We start from the raw sequence: 10247 nt of genomic DNA on the forward strand, positions 1-10247 counted from the left end.
ATAACTAGCAAAATACCCGCGCTTCGCAGTGGAGAAGTAGTGTGTTAAAGAGGTTATGTAAACATATTTATATACATAAACATATATACATATATATACATATCTACATATACACATATCTACATATACATATACAGTAATCCCTCGCTATATCGTGCTTCACCTTTCGCGGCTTCACTCCATCGCGGATTTTATATGTAAGCATATTTAAATATATATCGCGGATTTTTTGCTGGTTCGCGGATTTCTGCGGACAATGGGTCTTTTAATTTCTGGTACATGCTTCCTCAGTTTGTTTGCCCAGTTGATTTCATACAAGGGACGCTATTGGCAGATGGCTGAGAAGCTACCCAACTTACTTTTCTCTCTCTCTCTCTTGCGCTGACTTTCTCTGATCCTGACGTAGGGGGATTGAGCAGGGGGGCTGTTCGCATACCTAGACTATACGGACGCTCGTCTAAAAATGCTGAAAGATTATCTTCACGTTGCTACCTTCTGTGCAGCTGCTTCCTGAAGCGACATGCTGCACGGTGCTTCGCATACTTAAAAGCTCGAAGGGCACATATTGATTTTGATTGAAAAACAAACTCTGTCTCTCTCTCTCTCTCTCTTTCTCTGCTCCTGACGGAGGGGGTGTGAGCTGCCGCCTTCAACAGCTTTGTGCCGCGGTGCTTCGCATACTTAAAAGCCAAACAGCCCTATTGATTTGTTTGCTTTCCTATCTCTTTCTGACAGGCTTTGCTCCTGACGCGCACTTCCTTTGAAGAGGAAGATATGTTTGCATTCTTTTAATTGTGAGACGGAACTGTCATCTCTGTCTTGTCATGGAGCACAGTTTAAACTTTTGAAAAAGAGACAAATGTTTGTTTGCAGTGTTTGAATAACGTTCCTGTCTCTCTACAACCTCCTGTGTTTCTGCGCAAATCTGTGACCCAAGCATGACAATATAAAAATAACCATATAAACATATGGTTTCTACTTAGCGGATTTTCTTATTTCGCGGGTGGCTCTGGAACGCAACCCCCGCGATGGAGGAGGGATTACTGTATATACATATACACATCCACATATACATATATATATACATATACAAATTTACATATCTACATATATATATATATACATTTAAATATAGACATACATATATACATACATACATACATTCACACACATATATATATATATATATATATATATATATATATATATATATATATATATATATATATATACTGTATATATACATATCTACTTATTGGCTCCTGTATTTAGGATATAGCGGGTTGGATAATGGATGGATGGACATTTGTATGCATAGCCCTATTTGCCCGTTTTCGTTTTTTTTCTGTCTTCAGTAATATTTCAGCAAACCCGGAGCTTGTCAGTTCAAATCCTGGTACTGACACCACTGTGTGACCCTGAGGAAGTCACTTCACCTGCCTGTGCTGCAAAAAACAAAAGTAATGTAACAAATTGTACCTCAGATGTTGCAAGTTGCTGGAATAAAGGCATAAGTAAAATAGATAAATATGTATTATACACATAGGAAGTATTAATTTATTTTCAGTCAAGTCATCTGCAGCAAACCTTTATAAATGAGGGTTTCTGCTTTTTAGATAGTGCAAACTGTTTCTTCTTCATTGAGGTTTTCTCTTGGAGAGCTTTTTTCATTTAATTGAAAATTAAAGCAGCAGCTGCCAAAATATGTAGCTTTCTTATTAATTTTTCAACATTGTGTAAAATAACTTTATAAAGTAACATAAAAGGTTTAAATACTGGTTATCCTTTTACACTAAAAATATTACTAAAGAGATACAAAAAAAGTAAAATGCATATGTTCTTTTTCTTTAAGGAGATTTAATATTACTGAAGAAAGAAAAAAAAAACTAAAACAGCCAAATGGGGCTATGCATACAAACTTAAAAGGTTTAAATAAAACAGAAATATACACTTTTATTTTTACTTGCTTAACTTGTGGAGGGTGTATCCTGTAGCAAAGCCCTAACTTTTTTTGTGAAAGCCCGTTTCAGTCAATAAGTCTTAAAAACAGGTGTAAAGATATTGACAATAAGCTACGCAAAACCCACCAAGACATGGAATCGTTTAAAATCAAGTATCATTACATCTTCCTTTCTTAAAGAGAAGTAAGGCAGTACTTATAAGCTTACATATATATATATATATATATATATAGACATACATACATATATGTATATATCTATATCTATATATGTATATCTATATATATCTATATCTCTATATACATCTATATATATATATATATATATATATATCTATATCTATATATACATAAATATATATATATATATATATTTATCTCTATATATCTACTGTATATCTAAATCCCCGCGAAGTACTGCTTTTAAATTTTTATTAAGAAGAAAAGCTTTTTAAATTGAGGGAAAATATCCCAATAGCAATTTGTTAAAGATCTGTTTTTTTGTGAAGCAGCCTTAACACAGCTTTTCTGCTGTTTTATAAACAAACGCCATATAAGGTCTTCCTTTTTCCTTGCTTCGCCAAGGAAGGAGCCTTTTTATTAAATCCAAGGGTTCTTCGCTTTTTTTTTTTGTTTGTTTGTTTATTACAATTGTTATAGTTCTGTTTGTATACGACATTGTCAGTTCAGCACTCAGGTTGTAATATGACCAAGCTGTGCAAGCTTACTGTTAAGAATGCAACGTATAGTTGTACATGAGAAAAGCAAAATTGCCTCAAATCAATGGCAACCTTTTGTAGGTCTATGAACTTAATTTAAAGTTTAGGTTTACACGGTGCTTTCTTTCTGAAGTACCTGCACTCATGAATATGTCTGTATGCGTCAGTCGCTCAAATCCCCGCGCTTCGCACCGGCGAAGTACTGCTTTTAAATTTTTATTAAGAAGAAAAGAAAACCTTTTAAAATTGAGGGAAAATATACCAATAACAGTTTGTTAAGGATCTGTTTTTTTGTGAAGCTGCCTTCACTCGAGTGATCACTTCGAGCTGACTTGCTGGCTAACCATAAGCGTTACCTGGTAGGTAACCACCCATACAATCAGATTGTGAATCAGACTACGAATGCCGTGAATGTAATTACCCCGATCTACATGCTGTCAAATAAACGAACCACACGCCGTGGCGCAATTTTAGGGGCTTCGCCTCTAGCGCTGACGTCCGAGGTTCGATTCCCGTAAGGGAGTGAAGTGAGTGGGTGGTTACCTACCAGGTAACGCTTATGGTTGGCTAGCAAGTCAGGTAACATCAGCCACGGTGCCTTCAGTTGTGAGAAGCAGATCATAGAATGGATGAAAATAGTTTACTGTCAAATAATGCAAAGAGTACGCGACACGTCTTTCCCCCTTATTCTTGGCTCATCAGGCGTACACACTCACTGCACTCGCTTACGGTAATCGAACCTCGGACGTCAGCACTAGAGGGGCTTCGCAGCGGTGAAGTATTGCTTTTAAATTTTAATTAAGAAGAAAAGAAAACCTTTTTAAATTAAGTCTTAAAAAGAGGTGTAAAGATATTGACAATAAGCTACGCAAACCCACCAAGACATGCAATCATTTAAATCAAGGCGCGAGTCGAAAAAACACCATCCCATAATATTAGTTAACGATTAACACATTTCTATATGTATTGTAAGCATACAATACAACTGATAATATGTTGCGCTTATTTATCTGGTGTACTGACATTTTTGCGCGTTTAACGGCTGAAATCTAATGTGGTTTGTGCCCTTCAGAATGAAAAGAGTTTGCATTTACCTTTTTAATAAAAGGCGAGCTTTTAAGCCTGAGAAATCACCCCGTAAATGCACACGTTTAATTGCACATGTGTTAATATGTATGCTTACACAGTATTAAAAGACACTCAACAATTACACAGTATTAAAAGACACTCAACAATTAACGTCATTTACCTTCGTTCCCGCGTTTGACTTGTGCTGTAACTCTCTTCCTTGTTTTCAGTTCACGTGATTACGTAGGAGGCGTAATACGTGATGACGCAATACGTGACTCCGCCTCCTCCATTAGAGTATATGGACAAAAAACAGGTTCCAGTTATGACCATTACGCGTAGAATTTCAAAATGAAACCTGCCTAACTTTTGTGAGTAAGCTGTAAGGAATGAGCCTGCCAAATTTCAGCCTTCTACCTACACGGGAAGTTGGAGAATTAGTGATGAGTGTGTCAGTCAAACAGGTTCCAGTTATGACCATTACGCGTAGAATTTTGAAATGAAACCTGCCTAACTTTTGTAAGTAAGCTGTAAGGAATGAGCCTGCCAAATTTCAGCCTTCTACCTACACGGGAAGTTGGAGAATTAGTGATGAGTGAGTGAGTCAGTCAGTCAGTCAGTCAGTGAGTCAGTGAGGGCTTTGCCTTTTATTAGTATAGATTTCCTGTATTTTGTAATGTCGGTTGTATAAGTCGAATGCGGAAAACTCACGTTATTGGTCGAAGAGATTATGATATGCTAATGCCCACCTGAGTAACCACGGAGCACACAGCCTTTATTTCCTATGTATTGTGCCTACATAACCACACGGTAATACCCTGACTATTCCAAAACAACGTTTGCACTGTTTTGTGTTTCTTGTATCTCACACCCTCATACACCTTTATCGTAAGAGCATCCCTTATCTACGATGGAGCGTTCGATCAGAAGAAAATATGAAGCTGGTTTTAAATCAAAAGTCGTTGAATTGGCGAAAGAAATCAGTAACTGTGTTGCTGCAACAAAATTCCATGCATCTGAGAAACTGATGTGAGATTAGTGGAGGCATGAAGATGTAAAAAAAAAATGTAAGTGTTGTATTTTTGAACGGGCGTATAAATCGGGGTCTGATTTTATGATCGATTTTTTGGGTTTCATGACCCGACTTATATGTGAGTATATACGATAACCTGAGATGTTTTCATGGTTGTTTTGGATATTGTTTGCTGTTTGCTGCTCCTGTTCTATATTAAGTTTGTTTATGTCCATTCTTCACAAAAACATAAGATTAAAATTTTTTATCAGCCATCACTACCAACTATATGGGGTAAGTAACATAGAAAAATGTCATTATGGGATGGAATATGTTATGTATTTTGTCCTTGTTAAGCAGCGATGTTAATACCCCAATTTACAAAAACAAATGTTTTGTGCATTGCCTTGTGGGAAAAAAGAAGCACTGTTATCTCAGATCTATAATGGAGTAAAGAGAGCATAAGTTACCCTTTGTCTCTGCAGTTATTATTTGTTGGAGCTGGAAGGAACACAACAAAAAGTTTTATCTGAACACCTTGAATTCAGTGAGGTGCTAAATGACACAACCTGAGACAGGCTGGCATGTGGACATAGAAGGGCAGCAATACAAAAACGGCTTCAGGCAGAAAGTAAATGCAACTGAAATAAATGTAGCCATGGAAATGGCAGCTAAAGAGGCTCAGCAGTTGAGCTAAACAAACACAAAATACATAACAGAGTATTCCTTTAAATCCATGGCGTGTCAGTGAATTTAGCGAGGCCACATTCTTGAAGGTAATGCAGATTAGTGGAGAATCTTTGGAGCATTGCATACTGGAGGTTTCAGTGATTGATTGCTGATTTTATTTTGTATTGCACCTTCTTTTAATGTAGTGTCAGGTATTTACAAACAGTGTATCACAAAGCAAAGGGAAAAAATGTTTTGCCCCCCCCTTACACACACACTTTGATCTTTCTAAAAATACCTGCCTAAAGCATACTGTATAAATGCCACCAAATCTGCTGAAGTGACGCAATGGAGGGACTTTGACCCTGCATTCCAAGGTTGTAAAAACAGAAGCAGTACTCGGTGCATGAAATTCAGAATGAGTCATCGAAACTGCCCCTGTAACCCCCCAGCATATAATCCACTTTCCAGTTAAATCATCTTAAATCATAAAGACCTTGAGCTGAAATAAACAGGATTACCAGTCATTTAGTTGGAATATCTTTCCAACACCAGCCCTGATAATGTCATTGACTTCATTCCACAGAAATGGAATAGTCGTCTAGAAAAATATTTATTTGTTCTCTAACTGGAAAAGGGTTACAGTTTAAACCCTTAATGATTTAATATGAAAAAAAAAACCAGAATAGATCAGCTGCCCAGGATTTATGGTGTCTGTGGGAACGTGTTCTGCCTGACCACTAGTGGGTGACAATACACAATTGAAATCAGACTTCTGGGCTCACGCTTTCGGCTGTTTGATCCCAGTTTTTAACCTCATTTGAAGATGTGTGACGATGCGGGTTCTCTCCACGCTCCCTTTCAGCTTCTGGGAGCCCTTGAACCCTTCACCGTCGGTAATGTTACCGATGAGCTTGGCAGTGAGGCATAACAAATGGAGCAAGGGGATGGTGTACAAAAGTGCCAAGTGCTTTCATTAAAAACAGCAAACAAACAATATCCCAATAAATAGTGCAGTGCCTTCCAAAAGTCATTAAATAAATAAATCCATAAAACAAGTGCTGAAGTGGAGGTTAAAAACAGCATAGAAAAAAAAACCCAATCCTTTAAAACGAGGTTAAAACAATGCTGGAAGAAGTCTCTTTAAAAACAAGCCAGTGTCTTCTTTTATCTGGCGGCTCCCCTGCTTCCCCCATCAGGCTCCACAACACGGGAGTCGCCCTTCCTGCAGCTGACCTTACTACTGTCCGGTTGCCTTCCGTTCCCTGGCTCCGTACGGCTACCTTACTGGACTGAGACTTGGGTTCCTCAATGGCCAGGTCGCTCATGCTGAGGCACATCTTCCCAAGACTCCACGACTCCCGCTGCCATCTCGGCTTTACGCAGCCTGCCGTCCTTCATCCCCGGTCACTCCAGCTCCTTGTTCGCTCAGCTGGAGCTTCCTTCTGCCCCACCGAGTGTCGGCCAGACACCACTGCTAGGGCTCACTGTCTAGCTGCCTGCGAGCACACGCTCACTCTCACTCTCGCGCTCACATCGGCTCTGTCTCCATACAGCTTCCTGCAACCTCCGTCTCTTTTCTCTTTTACTTTCCCTTCCTTTTTTCTTTTTCCCTTAGCTGCCTTGTGCTTCTACTTATGAAGAGGACATGACAGCTATGGCATATCAGCAGCCCCGGAAACAATCACGGATGCGGATGGTTTCCCACCTGTGCACTTAGGTGAGAGACGCCCACATCACGAATCACCCCAGGACCTGCTTCAGCCACACAACCATGCCCCCTCACTAAGCCGCGAGTGCGGCAATTATTTATTTAAAACTGGCCTTTGACGGGAGCTGTGGACCCGCTATACCACAAGATGATGCAGAAGACATCCCCAAACCCAAGTGATGGCTAGGAGGCTAAAGAATACAAGGTGTGTCAATTATAATATTAAAACCCACAAAGGAGGCATGAACATAAGATGTGACAAAAAGTATAAAAGAAAGGAAAACAAGTGACCCTTTGCCTCTTTGGGCCTATTTTAACAGGATCTGGACTCCTGTCTAGCAAGTAGCCAGCCTTATGCCCTTATTTTACTCACAATTACCACACCAAGAACTTCTTTTCCTCACCTCTCATACTATTCTACTAATACCTCTGCCCTTTCTTCCTCCTGCCATTCTAAGGCCCCAACCACATGACTACACTTCTGTTTTAAAATGCAGACATTTGTCTCAGTTTTCACCTTTTGTCCGCACTACCCTGCACTATGAACACTTCTGAAAACCCTTTCCAGAGCCACAGACTTCTAAAAAATTAGCATCAGCATTGTGGTGTGGATGCGGGAAAACGGTGTCGTCCAATAATGAAGGTTCTAATCTGATTGGTTCATGCTTATTTTGCTGCCATTCCCTGATTGGATTCTGCTCATTATATCTTTGTTTCCCGACTGGTTGCCCTAAACGGAAGAAAACACATTCCAGAATAGCGGAGATGCTTCCTGTATGGATCTGAATCGTGTTTTGAACGGCCTGAATGTTGCATACATGAGCAAAAGGCAAATCAAAAGGCAGCAAAAAATTGTTTTTGGTAATCATCAGGGACCATAACATACTGTGGCGGCTGGCCGGGCTTATGTTCAAGGGGAGCAGCCATGGACTTTGCAATACTTCCCCCCTGGACGCAAGATAGGCAACCCCCCTGGGTTGCAGCGGTGCCTCGGTTTCCCGCAGGGCTCTATGGGAATTGGAGTTGGGTGAAGCCCTGTTGGGTCCTGCAGGCGCCGCCAGGGGGTACTGCAGCTGGGACTCCTGAGCCCTTGTGGGCAGTGTATTTGCCACACCTGGAAGTGTACCAGGTGGTTGACTGCCGAGTTCCGCATATGCTGATACTTTTGAAAACTCATAAAACACAAGGGAATCAGATTTTCACAGGCTCTGATTTTTACACAACACAATCCCTTCAAGGAGATTTGATGCAGATTCGCGCATGCCCAGTGTAGACGATCATCAACATCATAGGCATTTTAATGTGGAAAAAGATCTTTTTGCACAAGACTGCAAACTATAGTGTGGGCAGAGATTGCTTTTGTTTAAAAATGTTGTTTTTTAAATGAAAACTTAGTAGCGTGAATGTAGCCTAAGCTTAACTAAAGACTGGTACTGCTATTCTAAAACCACTTTGAAAATAATCCCAGTGAAACATATTTTGGGTTTTATATGCTGAGCAGAAGCCTTAGGTGTTATAAAATTATGCGTTACCAGCCAAAGTACCTGGCGTTGCCTGGGTGTAAATAAATGGGGAGTAAAATGTCTTTTGGAAATTCAGCATGGCTAGACACAACCTATGATGAGACAAAAAGTTGGACTCTTACTCAAGTGAAGTGAAGTGAAGTGAAGCTGGCTTTGCTGTCATATCATCTATACACCTACAGTACCTCAGTACATTATGCAGTGGTACAAAACAAAGTTTCCCAGTTACACAGTGCAATACAGTGGGTTGAAAAAGTATTCGACACCCTAGACAAAGTTTAAATTTCCTGTAATATTTTGAGAATGCATCTTTAATTTCATACTGTTACATATAAATGAGGGCCTCTTGGACAATAAATTGTTACTAAAAAATCCTGAAAATCAAATTATGTTGCAATGATAAAGAACCTATCAGTGAAATCTGCTGTTGACTAAGTATTTGACCCCTAAAAGCTCTGAGATTGTATGATTGTTAACAATGCCATAAGGGTAATGAAAACAGGTATAAACACTCAAGCAATTAATCCTCTAGCTTGTTGACTGGTCTCTAAGTGATTATTTAGTCCAGTTCTTAGGAACATACAACTGAGAAATTAGTACAAGTGGCTTGTTTGGTGAAACCTCAAAAACTGACAAAAATGAAGACAAGCGAACGTTCTAATGACTGTGATTAAGAAGTTTAAAGACGGCAATGGTGCCAAGAAAATTGGCAAACTCCTTAACCTCAGTGTGTCCACTATGAAGGCCATCATAACGAAGTGGAAAACAACTGGAAGCATAGTGAACCGGCCTAGGTCAGGCCACCCTGTTAAAATAAGAAAGAAATTGTCAAGAAAACTAGTCAGAGAAGTAAGAGCAAATCCTAAGGTGACTCCCAGTGACCTGCAAAGCTCAGTATCTGCAGCTGGAGTGGATGTGCACAAGACTACAATATCGAAGGTTTTGCACAGAGAGGGGCTGTATGGCAGAGTTGCCAGAAAAAAGCCACTACTAAAAAAATGACATCTGAAAGCTCGATTAGAATTTTCTAACAGATATCTTGACAAGAGTCTTGCATTCTGGAGTCATGTACTTTGGTCTGATCAGACCAAAGTTGAACTTTTTGGGCTCAACACAAAAGTGCTGGTCTGGCAGATGGAAGGGACTGTCAATGATCCGGCAAACACCATACCTACAATCAAGCATTTTGGAAGAAAACCTTCAAACGTCCGCCATGAAATTGGGACTCGGATGACGCTACCACTTTCAGCAGGATGATGACCCGAAACACTGTGCAAAAGTAACCAAAGCATGGTTTGACAAAAAGAAGATCCAGGTTTTGCAGTGGCCTAGCCAGAGTCCGGATCTGAATCCGATTAAAAATTTGTGGCGTGATCTCACAATTTCAGTTCACAAATGAAAGCCTTCAAACTTTGCCTGGTTGGAGCAGTTCTGCAAGAAAGAATGGGAAAAATTGCCTCTATCCAGATGTGCTAAACTTGTAGATGGCTATCCAAAACGATTGCAAGCAGTTACTGCCGCAAACGGTGCTGCTACCAAGTATTGTCTGTGTGTCATGTGAAGGGGTCAATTACTTTTTCAACAG

This window comes from Erpetoichthys calabaricus, chromosome 3 (genome assembly GCF_900747795.2).
Source record: "Erpetoichthys calabaricus chromosome 3, fErpCal1.3, whole genome shotgun sequence".
Lineage (NCBI taxonomy): Eukaryota > Metazoa > Chordata > Cladistia > Polypteriformes > Polypteridae > Erpetoichthys > Erpetoichthys calabaricus.